At 41.0% G+C, this 18,635-nt stretch overlaps 1 protein-coding gene and 1 pseudogene across 2 annotated transcripts in view; one reads left to right on the top strand and one right to left on the bottom strand.

The window, feature by feature from the left end:
* The window catches only part of PKIG (cAMP-dependent protein kinase inhibitor gamma), a 99,013-nt gene that overhangs the window by 68,234 nt on the left and 12,144 nt on the right, over positions 1 to 18,635 (bottom strand). The gene's annotated exons all lie outside the window — the stretch shown is intronic.
* LOC115274925 lies at positions 3,093 to 3,844 on the top strand (annotated as a pseudogene).

The raw sequence follows: 18,635 nt of genomic DNA, 5'->3' as shown, positions 1-18,635 counted from the left end.
TATATACAATGGAGTATTACATGGCAATGAGAAAGAATGAAATATGGCCATTTGTAGCAACGTGGATGGACCTCAAGGGTGTCATGTTAAGCGAGATAAGTGAGGCAGAGGACAGATACCATATGCTTTCACTCATAGGTCTAACAGGAGAAACTTAACAAAGGACCAATGGGAGGGGAAGGGGAAAAAAGAGGGAGAGGGAGAACAGCAAATCTTGAATAGTGAAAAGAAACTGTGGTCAGTGAAGGGGGAGGGGGAACAGGGAAGCAGGTTGATAGTCATGGAAGAGGGCACTTGTGGGGAAGAGCACTGGGTGTTCTATGGAAACCAACTTGACAATAAACTATAAAACATAAATAAAAATAAATAAACATTAAAAAAATTAAAAAATAAGAAGAAATGATGCTCAAAGTAATAGAGGCTTTATAAGACATGCCCAGAACTAACATCACACTCAACAGTGAAAATCTAAAAACTTTTTTCGAAGATCAGGACTAAGACAAGGGTGCCCCATCTTGCCATCCTAAGTCCCAACCAGAGCAATTAGGTAAGAAAAAGAAATGAGGGGCACCTACGTGGCTCAGTTGGTTGAGCATCTGACTTCAGCTCAGGTCATGGTCTCAAGGTTTGTGAGTTTCAGCCCAACATCGGGTTTGCTGCTGTCACTGCAGAGCCTGCTTCAGATCCTCTGTCCCCCCTCTCTTTGCCCTTCACCTGATTGTGCTCTCTCAAAACTAGAAATGACAGGGGAAAAAAACCCAAAAGAAAAATAAATGAAAGGTATCTAATTTGGAAAGGAGATGGTAAAACTATCTTCGTTTGCAGACAACATGATCTTTAAAAACTCTAAAGACACCACCAAAAGATTTAGAACAAATTCAGTAAAGTTGTAGGATATGAAATCAATATACAAAAATCGGTAGTGGTTTTATATAATAACAATGAATACCTGTGAGAGAAATTAAGAAAACAACCCCATTTACAACAGTGTCAAAGATAATAAAATATTTAGGAATAAATTTAAGGAAGTACAAGATCTCTACACTGAGAACTATAAGAAATTGATGAAATTGAGAAAGACAGTAAAAGGAAAGATATCCCGTGTTCGTGGATTAGAAGAATTAAAATTATTAAAATGTCCATACTACTTAAAGTGACCTACAGATTCAATACAATCCCTATCAAAATTCCATTGGCATTTTTTATCGAAATAGAAAAGTCAATGATAAAATTCCTATGAAACCACAAAAGTCCCCGTATAGCCAACATAATCTTGAGAAAGAATAACAAAGCTGGAAGCATCATACTTTGTGATTTCAAACTATAAGAGCAAGCTATAGTAGTCAAAATAGTATGGTACTTGCATGGAACCAAATACATAAATGGAACAGAATGCCAAGATATAAACTCAGGCATATACAGTCAACTAATCTTTGATAAAGCACCAAGAACATAAAATAGGGAAAAGATAGTTTCTTAAATGGTATTGGGAAAACTGGATACCCATATGCAAAATTATGAAACTGGCCCCCTACCTTTGATCACTCATGAAAATTAAATCAAAACAGATTAAAGACTTAAATGTTAAGACCTAAAACTACAAAACTCCTAGAAGAAAACACAGGGAAAAATCTTCCTGACATTGGTCTTAGCAAAGAGTTTTTGGATAGGGTACTAAAAGCAAAAGCAAAAGCAAAAGAAGTGTCACTGTATCAAACTAGAAAGCTTCTGTACAGGGGCACCTGGGTGGCTCAGTTGGTTAAGCATTCAACCCTTGATTTCCACTCAGGTCATGATCTCACAGTTCATGAGACTGAGCCCTGTATAGGGCTCCACACTGACAGCTAAGAGCCTGGAGCCTGCTTCAGATTCTGTGTCTCCCTCTTTCTCTGCCCCCCCACCTCAAAAATAAATAAACGTTAAGAAAAGAAAGAAAAAAGAGGCAACCTATGTAACTGGGGAAAGTATTTGCAAACCATATATCTAATAAGGAGCTAATGTCCAAAATATATAAGGAACTCAATTTAAAAATAGACAAAAATAGGCAATAGACCTAAATAAACATTTTCCCAAAGAATAAAAAAATGGCCAACAGGTATAGGAGAAGGTACTCAATACCACTGATCATCAGAGAAAAACAAATCAAAACCACACTGGGGCACCTGGGTGGCTCAGTGAAGTTGAGCATCCGACTTCAGTTCAAGTCATGATCTCTCAGTCTGTGAGTTTGAGCCCTGTGTCAGGCTCTGTCCTGATAGCTCAGAGCCTGAAGCCTGCTTCTGATTCTGTGTCTCCCTTTCTTTGACCCTCCCCCGCTCATGCTCTGTCTCTGTCTCTCTCTCTCAAAAATAAATAAAAGCAAAAGAAGTGTCACTGTATCAAACTAGAAAGCTTCTGTACTAAACTAAAAAAACCCCACACTGGATAAGAGTGTGGAAGTTCTTCAAAAATTTAAAAATAGAATTCCTATATGATCCAACAATCCCACTTTTGTGTATATATCAAAGAAAAAGAAATCACTATCTCAAAGAGATATCTGCATTCCCATGTTTACTGCAGCATTATTCACAACAGCCAAAATACAAAAACAAACTGCCAACAGATGAATGGATAAAGAAGACATGGTGTGTGTGTGTGTATATACATATACACATGTTATACACACATATATACATACATGGTATATGTATATACATATATACACACGCTATAAACATATATATATACACATATACATACACACACACATTCATAATAGAATATTATTCAGCCATGAGAAAGAGGTAAAGCGTGTCATCTGAAGCACCATGGATGAATATAGAGGACAGGGAGGTTGAATGAATAGAAATGAACAGTTGAAGGGTAGTTACCAGGGGCTGGAGATAGGGAGACGTTGGTCAAAGACTATGAGCCTTCGCTTACAATATGATTAAGCTGTAGTGATCCAATGAACAGCATGATGACTATAGTTAATAATACTGTGTTTGAGATTGGCTAAGACTTTAAGCATTCTTACCATGAATAAACATACAAAAAGGTAACTACTGGGGCCCGGCGCGGGAGGGAGCGCAGCACTGCGGGCAGCAAGCCAGATGCAGCACTGAGGCTTCCTCCTCCTCGCCCTCCTCACCCTGCTGGCGCTCACCACCGCGGTGGCCAAGAAGAAAGACAAAGTGAAGAAGGGCGGCCCCGATAGCGAGTGGGCGGAGTGGGCCTGGGGACCCTGCACCCCCAGCAGCAAGGACTGCGGTGTGGGTTTCCGCGAGGGCACCTGTGGGGCCCAGACCCAGTGCGTCCGGTGCAGGGTGCCCTGCAACTGGAAGAAGGAGTTTGGAGCCGACTGCAAGTACAAGTTTGAGAGCTGGGGAGCGTGTGATGGGGGCACAGGCATGAAAGCCCGCCAAGGCACCCTGAAGAAGGCGCGGTACAATGCCCAGTGCCAGGAGACAATCCGCGTGACCAAGCCTTGCACCCCCAAGACCAAAGCCAAGGCCAAAGCCAAGAAAGGGAAGGGAAAGGACTAGCGGCCAGGTCTGCATACCTAGGAGCCCAGGGCTGTGCCCTCCCTCCCACAGGGCCAAGATCGAACCTACCAGTGCCTATTGTCTACTCGTTAGCTTTATCAATCATGCCCTGCTTCTTCCCTTTCACTTCTCCACGCCCAAGTGTCCCAAATGGGGAGGAACAAGGGATTGTGGACAGCTTGAGCCTCCTGCCCCAGAGGGACGTGATTCCCGGTACCCTCCCCTTTTTGTTCTTCCCCACAAAGATGCTATTACTAAGAAATAAATAAACCATTGTGGGCTTTTTTCCCCCCAATAAAAGCTTTTCTTTTAATATAAAAAAAAAAGGTAACTATTTGAGGTGATAGATATGTTAATTAACCTGATTGTGGTAATCAATCACTAAGTGTATGTTAAATCATCATGTTGTGTTACTTTAAATATGTAAAATTTGATTTGTCAATCATGCCTCAATAAATCTGAAAAGATTTTAATACAAGGAACAAATATGAGAAACAATAAACAAAATTACACACATACACACACAATAAACAAAATCACACACACACACACACACACACACACAAATAGGTGGGCATACTAATACTAAGAAAAAAGAAAAACTTTCAGAGTTAGAGCAGGATGCTTTTCAGAAGAAGCCCTCAAGTATTATTATGGAACTAGTAATGGGTAAACTTAAAAACCCTGCGGGCCTGAACTGTCCTGTAGTCTACCCCAAACCAGCAAGATGGTATCTCTGGATCTGGACCCTGAAAGAAACAAGACAGTTTGGATACTTCTATGGATTTAGTTTAAGCCCAAACTTATATAAAACCTATGGAGCTTGTCGAGCTTTAGAGAGACAAACAAACAAAACCTGGTGGGAAACAAACTTCTTAAAAATGTATTTCAGATGTTGTGGCAGTCAACTGTTTTTACACACTGTTTCTTACAGCTTTTTAAAAGGAAAAAAGGGGGAGGTAGAGCACAGACCCAGACCTCTTGATATGGGTTTTTAATAGAAAAAAAATCATTTCCTGATTAGAAACACTGAGGATAATTAGTTCCATACATAGTCTCTTTTCTCTTTAAGAATAACAACAGCAGCAGCACACTAACACATTAAATGATTTCTGGCATCATATCAAAAAGTCCAGATATTGAAATAGAACCTTAAATGCTATAAGCTTCAGTAAATCCCTAAAACCTAAAACTGTAACAATATTTTTAATATCCTACTCTTAGAAAAGGAAAATGTCACATGTACTGTAGGAAAACATATCAATAAGGTGATTGTTTTCTTCTGTCTCATCAGTGGAGTTGGAGGAAACACTGCCTCTGTAGCTAGCCAGCCATGATTTCAGGAGGCTTTCTCCAAACTGCAGGTGGCCTGCGAATCTCTCCAGGAAGACTTTGAAAAACCACAGTATTCTATGCTCTGTGTAGATACTTGGGATCTTACCAAGCACTCAGGGGTTTGTCCTCTGTTAAAAATATCTTAGGAAATTCAAGATCCTGGTCCATTCCCAAGCTGGGTTCCCCCACCCACCCACAGACAACCACCTACCCCAGCCCTGGCCTACTGGTGCCCTTGCCACCCAGGGGGTTGGTTCTAAGCTAGCCCTTAGTATCAAGTCTGGGCTCTGCTCAAAACCTATTCCTCTCACAGACTTAGTATCAAGCTAAAAGTCCTTACTCCTAATGGGGTATTGGTTACAAAAAGTACATTCACTTGTCATGCACAGTCTGTAAAATTTACCTAATTTCCCCCCTAAGTTTATTTATTTTGAGAGGAGAGAGAAGGGGGGTGGGGCACAGAGAGAATCCCAAGCAGGCTCTGAACTGTCAGCATGGAGTCTGATATGGGGCTCAAACTCACAAACTGTGACCTGAGCCAAAATCACAAGTCAGAAGTCCAACCAACTGAGCCACCAGGCACCCCTACCTCCTTTTTAAAGTTTTTTTTTCCTTTTAAATAATAAACTGATCCACGGTGCTCTGTGTGATCTGACCCCGCAGCTTTTCCAAATGTTTGTTGTGCCAAACTTCCCCCTCACTCAACTGTTCTTGGGTCACCCTGGAATTTATTTCAGTTTCTCCATGAGCAAGTTCTTTCCCACGTCGTTGCTCCTTCTGCCTGGAATCTCCTCAGCTATCCCTGCCCCACCTATCTCCTTTCTTCTAGTTAGCACCTACTTCAGCCTGTCTCAGCTTGGGTACCTTTTCCTCCCTTCACCTTCATGCACAAGTGCCTGCTCACACTTACAGGGCGGGGCACCTTTCTGCTCCCTTAGCGTCCTCTACTTCCACCACCATAGCATTCGATACAAGTGAATGATCTGTAATCACATTAGATTATAAGGTCCATGACAGCAGGCACCAGGTCTTCATTATTCACTGTTACAGCACTAGCACCTGCCACATCACAGATGATCAACACATTTTCATTTAATGAGAATCAAATAAAGGCACAAAGGTATTAGTCATCCTGATCTACAGCCTTCTTTCCCATTGTGCTGACTATAATGTGCTACCTGAATTGTATCTTTATCTCAAAACCAACTGTTAAGGTATCATAGTTCTGGCTCTAATTTTGCTCAGGTTTCCCATCTCAGAAGAAGAAATTTTCTAGTTTCAACAGAATGTAAGTTAAAGTGTCAACATGTGTCCAGTCAATAACGTATACATTTCAGGGACTTGTCTAATCTCAGCCAACAGAATCATTTGTCTAGACAAGATTTTATGTGAGATGTTCAGCTATATGGCATTGGTCACTGTGGCCACTCCAGGCCAGCAGGCTTTTCTGAGATGGAATTAATGACGTGACACCTTCAAGCTTTCAACTTTGGAAAATTAAAAAAAAAAAAAATGTAACCCAAATGATCTCCCTAAAAATTCTCTCCCTTGCAAGGTTGTTATGAGCGGTGGGAAGGAAAATGAGAAGGATGAGTCAGTGTGAGTCAGTGTTAAGAAAAAAGCTCTGCTTCTGGTAAACAGTTTGCTCTTTTACAGACAGGATTAGGATTACCCGACTCCCACTGCTAAAAATATACAAATAACAGGTGGTATATATTATATAAGTAGTTCCAAAACAGAGACACAGATCACGGACTCTAAAAAGGGAACAGTTAATCAGCGATTGGCCAGACCTTCCCTAGGGCCTGTTCCTTCTTGGAGAAGCCCCAAGACTATGTAAGCATTTCCTTTAAGACAATTAAGATCCTAAATACTTACACTGTTCACTCAACTGACCTAAAGGAATGACTGAGCCTCTCTTACAAAAACTACCACTGAATGAGCACCTATTTTGTGCTAAACTGTGCTTGGCATTTCATATACTTAATCTTTAAACTTGCAACAGTCCTGTAAGATGGCTGTTCTTATCAGCATTTTATAGATTAAAAAAAAACGGAGCTGGAGCTCATGGAAGTTAAGTGATTTACTCAAGGTTGCACAGTGGCGGTGTCATGATTTTAACTCAGATCTGTCTTGGAAGTGCTTGTTTTCCTGTATCCCAAACTCAATTCAGAAATACATATGAATCACCATGTGCAAGGCAATGCACCAGGTGCCACACAGGATACAAGGGAGTAAGAGGCCACTGCAATTATCAAAAAAGCAAAGAAGAAAATGGGATTATCTAGAGGAGATTCATCTCTATTTCCAGAATCTTGAACAAGGCCTGCCATGTACGAATTGCCCAGAGAATTATTACTGAAATACATGTGGAAGATAGGGGAAACATGCAATGAAATGTAACACAGACAGTCTGTGGTTAGTGTCATGAACAAGAACGTGTTATGGGGTTTAAATTATATCCTGATGTAGGGCTCTGAGTAAGATCCATGAATAAGATGGCATTTGAGAGAAGCATGACAAATGGACTCTGACAGGCAACAGTGGAAAGTAAAGGGACTGGGGAAGTTCAGGGAGCAATACCATTGAGATAAATCCTTCAGCATCTCTAGCAAAACAGAGAAAATAAAGCTGGAAAACACTGAGTGGGCCCTGAGTCTGCTTCAAGTCCTACTACATGGAAAAGCACAAGAATTATAGATAATTCCTAGCTGATTCAGATCAATACATGAGAAGATACGCTCAATGGTTGAATAAATCAAGAACTGTCATACAGCCCTTCTGGAACAAAGCGAAGGTGGTACTAGTGGGGGATATAACTAAGTGAATATAAGTATACAGATCTAGAACGTATGTGGTTATAAAACAAAAGGAACATTACAGGTAAGTTCTACGACCTTCATTACTTCAACACTGAATCATAAACAAGCAAACACTAGATCATTACAGTATGGGTTCTGTGAGCTGTACATTTTCTTTTAATGTAACCTATAGCCCCATCATTAGACCAGTTAAGTCAATGTTCTCAGGCATAGTCACCAGAGGGCTTTCTGGAAATGGGGGAGGAGGAGAGGCCATTATGGTTTCACAGTATTTGAAACCTACACACTCAAATGGTAAGTTTTAATAGGAGGGGACCAGGATATTAAGTGTCCAGCAATTATGAGGCAGTCTTATGGAAACAAAATTGCCATTACCCTGCCTGACTTGCAAATACCAAGACATTCATGTAAATGGAAAACCTGTTTATAATTATTTGAGCCTAGAATTTAATTTTTTTTTAATGTGTTTTTTATTTTTGAGACAGAGAGAGACAGAGCATGAGAGGAGGAGGGGCAGAGAGACAGGGAGACACAGAATTCGAAGCAGGCTCCAGGCTCTGAGCTGTCAGTCAGCACAGAGCCCGATGTGGGGCCTGTACCCACAAACGTGAGATCATGACCTGAGCCGAAGTCAGAGGCTTAACCAACTGAGCCACCCAGGCACCCCATTAACTTCTTTTCATATGTAACAACAAACCTTCCCATAGTTTTAGAGGCAATATATTTTCCAAGAATGCATGGAAAGGATGTAAATACCATTTAAAAGAAAGATGGTTTGGGGCCCCTGGGTAGCTCAGTCGGTTAAGCATTCAACTCTTTGATTTTAGCTCAGGTCATTACCTCACAGTTGGTGGGATTGAGTTCCGTGTCAGGCTCCGGAGCCTGCTTGGGATTCTTTCTCTCCCTCTCTCTCTCTGCCACTCCCTTGCTCATCCTCTCTCTCAAAAATAAATAAATGCTTCAAATAAATAAGCAAAAGGGAGATGATGCGCTTTTGTATTCAGGGATGAATTGTGATGTTGGTACCATACTTTTGAAAAGTCCAGTAAAACACTGAAAAATACACACATATAATAGAGCATATGCAACAAAACATTAGCATTGTTTCATCTAGGTAATTGATATGGAGGTTCACTATACATAAAAAAATTTTTTTCTGTATGTTTGAAACGTTTTATTAATACAAGGCTGGAAAAAAAATCCACCTGGCCTCCAGGAAGTGAGAAGCGATAATAGAGGCTATGGGCACACAGACTCTAGAGCTTTGTGACCTTAGACAGGTTACTTCCCCTCCCCATGTCTCAGTTTCCCCATCTGAAACAAGTAGAAAATAATAGTAACCACCTCACAGAGCCGTTTTAAGGACCAAATAGGTTAATAAATTGAAGCTGCTTAGAACAGAGCCTGGCACAGAGTAGGTGCTATTGAAGCCATAGCTATTACCATCATACCTCAGTGACCAGTCACTAACCGACGCACCTGCCCATCGTTCCATCTGGAGTTATTTGCACAAGCAGAAAAAGGCTGGAAATTCGTGACCAAGAGTCACTGTCACACTCTTTTCTTCCAATCAGATCCTTTCCCTCTCTTTCCCTTCTTGAACCTGCTGCAGCCAGATGGATCCGACTTAGCCTCTGCTACCTGAGTACCTTTCTCTTCTCAGATACCTTCTTTCCCATCCCTCCTGAATGCTTCTCCTCCTTTCTCCTTCCTAATTCCTACTTATCCTTCAGGACGCCGGCCAAGCACCAGGTCCTCTGTGAGCCTCACCAGGCTCGGCCATCATTTGGCTGACCTCCTCTGGAGTCCTTCTCCCAGGCTATTAGTGTAAGCCTGCTCTGAAGTATCAACTACTTTTCAATTTGCAGGCAACTCTCTAAACAGATTTTAAATTCTTTGCACAACGGCTGTACCTTTCTTTGCTACCTTTTTTCTTGGGCTTGTCACAGCCCCTCGCAGCAGATGCACGAGGAAATCTTTCTCCTAGGTTGGTTGCTGCATTTGCTCTCTGAACTGCCCTTGTGTTTAATACTGCCTCAGATAAAAACTGGCCTTGCCCCAAACAGAATACTTCAGTTGACAGTATCGTCTGTGCTAACATAACGCTGATAGTGGGCCCCAAAAATTCCAAGTTGCGTGTGCTGCACCTAGTACACTGAAGGCTGACTGGGTGTCGCCTAGTGCCTCCTCCTGAACCCTCCAAAGCCCAGCATGTGCTGCGTCTTTCTATCTGTCACAGCACAGATACATCATTCTGCCTGAACTCCTTGTTGGGAGGGGGAGGACCAGTGTGATTAATGGGTGATAGCCTGAAGCTAACAAGAGCAGAGTCCTTTTCTTGAAGCGGTCTCCGAAAGATATATACACATGGGGGCAAAGCAAGGGACAGGAAAGCTTCATTCTAGACCAGGACTTTGGTCCCAGAACTCTCTTGAGCTAAGCTGGACCGTGTTGTTCATACTGTTCCCTTGCTTAGAACCGTCCAGTGTCTCCCACTGTACTCAGAATGAGATCCACTTTCATCATCACAGTCTACAAGGCCTGAGGAGACCTGGGCCTGGACTATTTCTCTAGTCTGAAAGGGTACCGCTCCCCCTCCTCTCACTGCCTATCCTCCGGCATCCTGGTCCTATCTGTTCTTTGAACAGGACGAACTTAACTTCAGGGCCTTTGTGCCTATAGCTTCAAGTCCATGGTTCCACTGTTTATGAGCCATGTGACCTCAGTTAAGTTACTCAATTACTTTGAAACTTAGTTTCCACATCCATAAAGTTCAGTCATTCAGGAAATATTTATCAAGTGCTTGCTATGTGTATGTCCTGTTCTAGACACTAGAGATAAAGCAATGAAGAGAACAGATACAATTCCCATTCTCCTTAGTTCACCTTCTTCTTCGACAAAAGACAACTAAGTAAATAAATAATTTCAGACATTAGCAAATTCTGTGAAGAAAATCAGGCAGAATAATGGGACAGGTGAATGACAGTGGGGAGAGCAGGCTGTATCAGAGTGGTCAGGCAAGGATGCCTTGAGGAGGTGACCTCTGAGCTAAGATCTATTGTTAAGGAAACTGGGTAAAGGGTACACAGGATCTCAGTACTGTTTCTTACAACTGCATATGAATCTAGTTATCTTAAAAAGTTTGAAAAAAAAATTACCAAGCTGCTATGTGGAGATTTATATATACATATATATATATACATGTAATATATATATATATGTATATATAAATCAAATCATTTCTTAAAACTTTAATCTGTTTTACTTAACACAGAATTTCCAAAACATTATCATTTCAACATGTAATCAGTACAAAATTATGAATGAGCTATCTTTATCTCTGCATGAAGTCTCTGCAGTCTACTGTATGCAACACATCTCAGTTCAGACAAACCACAGCTCAGGTCTCAACAGCCACATGTGGCTAATGGCTACCATGCTGGACAGCACAACGGGAGTTCTACCTAAAGCCTTTGATCACAGGTACTTAACTTCGACTCTCATTTCCCTCTCTACTCACTCCCTCCTGCAGTTTTATTGAGCTATAGTTGACATACAAAACTGTACTAGTTTTAGGTGTACAACCATAAATCTTGTAGTGGGACAAGAGGGAATCGGGGAGACCAGTGAGGAGGCAGCCAATGCTATCTGATGGCTCACAGGTTACAGAAGGAGCAGGGTTCATTTTGCTACTCCAGCGGTGTAACCAAATGGGCTGGGTGTGGACAGGACAGTGAAAGGGATCAAGGGAGAGGGTTTTCAACTTAAGCAAATGGGTATTTAAATCCTATCTACCTACCAGTGCTTCTCTGACAACTAAATGAGCTAATTAATATATGGAAAATACCCAACACAATACTATGCACATAGTACCTGCTCAATATATGTTGAAATGAAGGAAAAAACTGATCCTAAAGTTCTAGTACCTAAAAGAAAGTACACCTTATATACTTGATTAAAATCTTCCAATTCCTTCAAAAGTTAAAACTAGTTCCAAATTTCATTTTTCAGTGATCAACAAGGAAGATCAAGGAGTACAATTAGCTCCTTTCAGACTCCTTTTTCACCAAGGAGACAAAAATATGCATCACAGAGAAGGAGCAGTCCCATAATTATACAAATCCAAAGTTTTTTCTGTCAACATCTCTAGAACAAATCCAGAAGATTAAATTAGATTTAAATTAAAATTTAAATTAGAAGAAGGCTATCTTCTAGCACAACACTGCCTGGATGACCCCTAGAGATGAGGTGAGTTAGATCCTTTTAAAAGAAATATTGACAAAATATACTGGAATCTCAGGAAAAACAACCAAGAAAAGAAACTGTAATAAAACATTTAAATAAAACAGTCTATGGAAAATAAAGCTAAGAGAGGTCATATGTCACTGGGGCCAAATAGCAGTATTAGGGTACTTTATCTTTTTAAGATAAAACTGCATTTTTATTTATTTATTTTGTTATTTGGTGGCACAGAATGGGATTATAGTTTGTTTGAATGACGAAGTTTATAAAAGTACAAGATGCTACAAATCACAAATGGTAAAATCGCCAAATTTTACTAACTAAAACAATAAAAATCAACCTTTTAAAAAGTCAAACCTAATAGCAAGAGTTATTTTGAAATGAGAAGGTCTTCCTGAGAATTTAAGGTTAGGACATTGACTTTCTGACTGGGATTTATAGAACTTGCATGCCCAGGAGACATGACAGCTGATGGTCCTATCCAAACAAACACTGTAGAAATTTATAACAACCAGCAGGGATATTCTGCTTCTCTTCCCACAGTATCTACTAATGCTTGTCTCAGACAGATATGTCTGTGATTTGGATGAATGTTCTACATAATTAGAATTCTTTGCGGAACTAAGGAGAAAGCAAAGGGTTTTAAACTTAGACTTCATTGAGAAAAAAACTGATTTTTTAAAAAGAGGAATCCTGGAGGAATTTGGGAAAGCTATTTTTAATTAGGAGTTGAGCAAAGTGTTATAAGAAAAATATAGACAAATGAAAATACTGTTTATATTTCAAAGCTGATGAAACAGATTCTGCCACAACATTTTTCCAACACTAATTCCCAGCAAACATTCCTTAGGAAAACTATTTTTATCCCTTTATCAACTGGGTTGATAAGTGTTTCATTTCCAGTGCATATATGGACAAGCTATATAGAGCAAAATTGTTTTCATGCTTTAGAAACAAGTATTCGCAAATGGAAACAAAGCTTATAGCGCTATTGCTTTTATTTGCTAAGTTGACAAATGACTCGGGCCCATTATTATCATGAAGTCTCAGAACAAGAGTCCAGACAAGGAATAGGCTTGACTTTCAAGAAACTCCAGAAGCATGGTCCCTCCAAGCCAGAACAGCACTCTGGAAAACGGTGATCGTTAGTTGATCCACAATACGTTTCCATGCTGTATTTCACTGCTTCACACAGCACACAAGATGCTATCATTCTCATTTTTCAGACAGGGAAACTACAGCTCAGAAAGGCTGATGACGTCCAAGGTCATCAAGTTATAAATGCCTTGGCCACCACACTCAGCCCCTCAGGCTATGCAATGGTGACAGTCACAGGGTGGCAGCGGCAGCATAAGTTACCCTCACCTCATGTTGGGCCCTGTTCTTTGTGCTGTTTATGTTGACTCCCGTGACCCTCACAACAATCCTAGGTGGGAGGTAGGCAGGTTTGTCCACCTCTTCTTGTCCTTGGGCCATCACCTCTTCTTGCTCCACCCTGCCCATCATACATGTCCTGCATCCCTTCCCCACAAAGTCAAAATGGGCACCCCAGAATCCTCATGTTCTCTCTCTCCAAATCAAAATCGACTCTACAATGTTGGTAACTGCTGATGCTAGATCATGGCTGATGGGAGTTTCTTTATTCTATCTTTGTTTATGTTTTAAAACCACCTCACAAGGGTGCCTGGGTGGTTTAGTCATTTGGGTGTCCAATTCTTGATTTCGGCTCAGGTTATGATCTCACAGTTTGTGGGTTCAAGCCCCAAGCCAGTCTTCGCACTAACAGCACAGAGCCTGCTTGAGTTTCTCTCTCTCCCTCTTTCTCTGCCCCTCCTCTACTTGCATGCATGCTCTTTCAAAACAAATAAACTTTAAAAATTTTAAATAAAAATTAAATAAAATCACCTTACAAACATTTAATGCATTTTGCTCTAACATGGAACCTCATCTGTCATAAAGAGCCTAGGAGACTAGCCTCCACTAACAAGGAATTTGAAGGCAGTGTTATAGAGGATGGCTATGTCATAATAGAAGAAAGTGACATTGATTCATCCATTCTTTCCATGAACACAAAGTGAGGGCCCATTATGCTAGGACATATAAAGGTCCAATGAAGAACTCCAGTCCTCAACAAGAGTGTAGTACGAAATACAAAAATAATTACAGAAGAGGACTATTTGTGAGAAACACTATAAAAAGCAAAGTTCAAACAAAGTGCTATGTGAACTGGAAAGCAAAGTCACATGAGGACATCCTCCATTACGCTGAACTCTCTGGGGCAGCTCAAACTTTTGGTGTATCAAGCAGTCAACATTAACTTAAAATCAGTGAGTGCAGAAACAGAACCAAATCCAAAAGCCAAATCAGGGCTGGAATTCCCACGCGCCTTCTTTTATGGTCGTATAAGCATTTCCAGATTGTGAAATCTGGGCCTGTCAGTGAAAAGGGGCAGGATTCCTCCGAAGTCCTGTGATCAAAACATACTGACTGGAGAGAAGTTAGCTGTAAAGAAGCTCACCTGAACACCAATTATAATAACACTTGGGCAACAATGTAAATATCCAACAACAGGGTCTGGTAGTATTATTCATTTCAAATGATGCACAGTAATCTATATGTAACAATTAAAAAAAATTACACAGATGGTCTCTCCCTGATAAGAGCAGGACTAATCATGGTAAAAATTCATTAAAAAAACAAAGCCAGTTAAAGGGAAAAGTATTAAAAATGTATGATTTGCCTAATACTTGATAAGAGACTAAGCCCTTTTCTTTGAAAATAAGTTCTAGTAATTAAAGTTCCTTCAGGAATCACACCCATGATGCAGGTCTATATATGTTTTCCAGTTTTCACTGGAAAGACATGTGAAGTAGTCTGAAGCCAAAGCCCTATATTTTGAGGGATTTTTTTTCCGCCATCTTTTCAGAGGTCTCTGAAACTTTAACTAGAAGTTTCTTTTTGTCCTTTATCAGGTCTTTCAAACACATTAAACTTATTTTTCACAAAACAATGTCTTATTTTCCCCTTTGCATTCCCAAATCTCATTAGCCTCTGTAACAGGTACTTTGTAATTACAAGAGCAAGTAAAACTGGCGCAAACAGGCTTGGGAACAAACCCAGCTGACTCTTGCTGGTCATCACCACCACCACCACCACCATCACCATCACCATCATCATCATCACCATCACCACCACCACCACGCAGCAGCGTGGCAAATACTATGTGCCAGGCACTGTTCTAAGCACTCCACGTACATCAAATCCTTCAACCCTCACAGTCTAGGTACTACTGTGACCATCATTTTGCAAGTAAGGAAACGGAGGCACAGTGAAACTAAGAAATTTACCTGAAGCCACACAACTAGTAAATGGTAGGGTGAGAATTCAAATGAGGCACTCTGGTTCCAAGTTGGTGGCCTTAAACATTTATTTATTTATTTTGAAAGAGAGAGATGGAGACAGAATGCACACAAGCAGGAGAGAGAGAAACAGGAGAGAGAGAACCCCAAGCAGGCCACGCACCATCAGCATAGAGTCTGACGTGGGGCTTGATCCCACAAACGGTCAGATCATGACCTGAGCCAAAATCAAGAGCCAGTCGCTGAACTGACTGGCTCACCCAGGTGCCCAGGTTGGTGACTTTAATCACTACACTCAAACACCTTAAACCCAAATAGGTGGGAGCTGCAGTGCACTGGCACAGGGAGCAGAGCTGTCCCACACCAGCGTCTGCAATTCCATTTCTGGGCTGCTCATGACAGTAATCACCAGTCCAGTGGTATGGGGCTCTTCGAGAGAGAAAATGAATTTTTAATTGACATCAACTAAAATTTAAACAGCCACACGTGGCTAGTGGCTATTGTATTGGACTGCATAGTATAGAGTTGTTTATTGGCTGAGAATATTCAGAGGGCCATGGAATAAAACACTAAAGTTTATAGTGAAAAGAGAATCTGTTAACCTAGCATCTGTTAAGTGGAGATGAAGAAGCTTCTACTATATATTAACTGACATGAAAAGATACTCATGAGGTGCCTGGGTGGCTCAGTCAGTTAAACATTGACTTTAGCTCAGGTCATTATCTCAGTTTGTGGGTTCAAGCCCTGACTTGGGCTTGCTGATGTCAGCATGAGGCCTGCTTCAGATCCTCTGTCTCCTTCTCTCTGTCCCTCCTCTATTCATGCTCTCTCAAAATTAAAAATAGAAACTTAAAAAAAATCATGATTAGAAAGACAGTAAATATATACCAAACTGTGGTTCCTCCAAATGGAGGGTATAGTGGAGATTGTTGGCTGCCTTGCCTGGTGGGCACTCCCACTGCCAGGCCTACAGCCATTTTGTTTTCTTCCATAGCAACAGAATCCCTATACTGTTGGGAACAGCAATGTGTCCAACTAAGAGACTACACTCACCAGCATCCCACACCTACAAGAAAGGACAGTAAGTTGTAAACTGAATGTGCTGGTTGGGACTTCCAGTACTTTAAAGCATGTCCTCGGTCTTCTCTTTTCCTACTTCTTCCTGCCTTGAGGAAGGATTGTTTGGTTAGAGCCAGAAGCCCACGGGTGACCACAAAGTGATCATGAGAGTGACAGCCACGGGATAAGGACGGTGAAGCAGAGAGAAAGATATTGCCTGCCTGGTGGCACTGTTGAACTCCCATGCCAGCAACTGACTGCCTACTTTGGACTTAAGTTTTTGAAAGAAAAATAATTTGTCTTATTTTAAGCATTGTTAATCAGCAGCCAACACAATTCCTAGCTAACCAAACAAATCAGAGACCATTCCTCCTGTTAAGAGGAAAAACATCCTAATAAAAACACAATTCTGTTCTTGATTGGCCTAAAGATAAGTTCATCCCTTCATAAACAACTTGTTCAAGAACCAGGCCTAAGCCAAAAGGCACTGCATTGCCTTGGGACAACAGATGGTTCAAGAATGGGCACGTGACCCAATTCAGGCCAATGAGATTCTAGGATTAGTATTCTGGGAGCTTCTGAGAAAAAATTTCACTTAGAAGAACAGAGGAAGACAGAATCTTTCAATTCCTTTGGTGGGTGCTACACATGGACCTGGGGCCCAGAACTGCCACAGCTCTTTTGCTGCTGGCCTGAAGATGAAGCCAACAACCTGGAAAGGGCACCACCAAGACGATCTGAGGGAAAGAAGCCTGGCAACAGATTGAATTAATGTTGAACTTACCTGTGGAACAAGTACAAGTTATATGAGCCAAAAAACATGCACACTCCCAAGAGATTATCTTAGAGGCAATGGAATAGGGGCTAAGAGTTATTTAAAGACTGTGAGAAAGGCAAGTAAGTCAGGTCTTATTACAGACTCCAGGGGCATGCCAAGTTGGGCATCAAGTTTTCAAAGTATTTCTGCACGTTTTCTCTATCAGGCCTGATGAAGAAGTTATTAGACAGTAAGTTACCAAATATTGAGTTATTTTAGAAACTTTGTTCTTGGGGCACCTGGGTGCTCAGTTGGTTGAGCACTCAGACTCTTAATTTGGACTCAGGTCATGATCCCTGCATTAGGTTCCACATTCAGTGTGGGACTGGGATTCACTCCCTCCCTCTGTCCCTCTCCACTGCTCATTCACACTCTCTCACTCTAAAAAAAAATCTTTTAAAGAAAAAAGTTTTTGTTCTTCTACAGGCTTTTGCAAAAAAGATTACTGAATAAGTGTACATGTTTCAAAGACCTCATAATAATGACAACAGTTAACATTTATATGTCCAGTGCTTACTACCTGCCAGGCCTTGTGCTGAGCCCTTTAGCTCATGCAGTCCTCATGAGCAAGTTCTATGCATTTTACAAATAAGGAAATGCTACAGCTTAGGAAGAAAAGCTAAGTAACTTGTGCATAAAAGTAGAAAGTACCTGGGCCAAGATTTGAAGTCATGTCCAAAGGACTCCAATGTCTCCTCACCATGACTTTGTATTGCTTACTCAGGATACATAAAAACACATCTAGAATTTCCCTAAGACTGCATTATTTTAAAATATGCTGTTTTCCAGGGGTGCCTGACTGGCTCAGTTGGTAGAGCATGCGACTCTTGATCTCAGGGTTGTGAGTTCGAGCCCCGCACTGGGTGCAGAGATTACTTAAAAATAAAATTAGGGGCGCCTGGGTGGCTCAGTTGGTTAAGCGTCCGACTTCGGCTCAGGTCATGATCTCACAGTTCGTGGGTTCGAGCCCCGCGTCAGGCTCTGTGCTGACCGCTAGCTCAGAGCCTGGAGCCTGTCTTCGGATCCTGTGACTCCTTCTCTCTCTGACCCTCCCCTGCTCACGCTGTCTCTCTCTCAAAAATAAATAAAAACATTAAAAAAAATTTTTTTAATAAAATTAAAAATATATATATATACATATATACATTTCTCTTGATCTTCTGAGCATACTATATTCATCAAACTATAAGCCTCAATTTTTTAGCCTGGAAAATATGGCCATATGGACCACGGGTAACATGCAGAGATCATGAAGATCCACTGAATGTTAACCCTTGTGCGCATTTAAAAAAAGCAATATAATTACATATGTTTAACTGATGTTGAAAGGTAGGATGAAACCACCAACTTTTCTTTTTCAAGTTTCCTTTTTTAAAAAATTAAGTTTATTTATTTACTTATTTATTTTGGGGGGGAGGGAGAAAACAAGTGGGGGATGAGCAGAGAGAGAGAGGGAGGGAGAGAGAGGATCCCAGGT

This window comes from Suricata suricatta, chromosome 12 (assembly GCF_006229205.1).
Source record: "Suricata suricatta isolate VVHF042 chromosome 12, meerkat_22Aug2017_6uvM2_HiC, whole genome shotgun sequence".
Taxonomy (NCBI): Eukaryota; Metazoa; Chordata; class Mammalia; order Carnivora; family Herpestidae; genus Suricata; species Suricata suricatta.
Note: the sequence above shows the minus strand (reverse complement) of the source record. Positions and strands in the feature narration are given on the sequence as shown.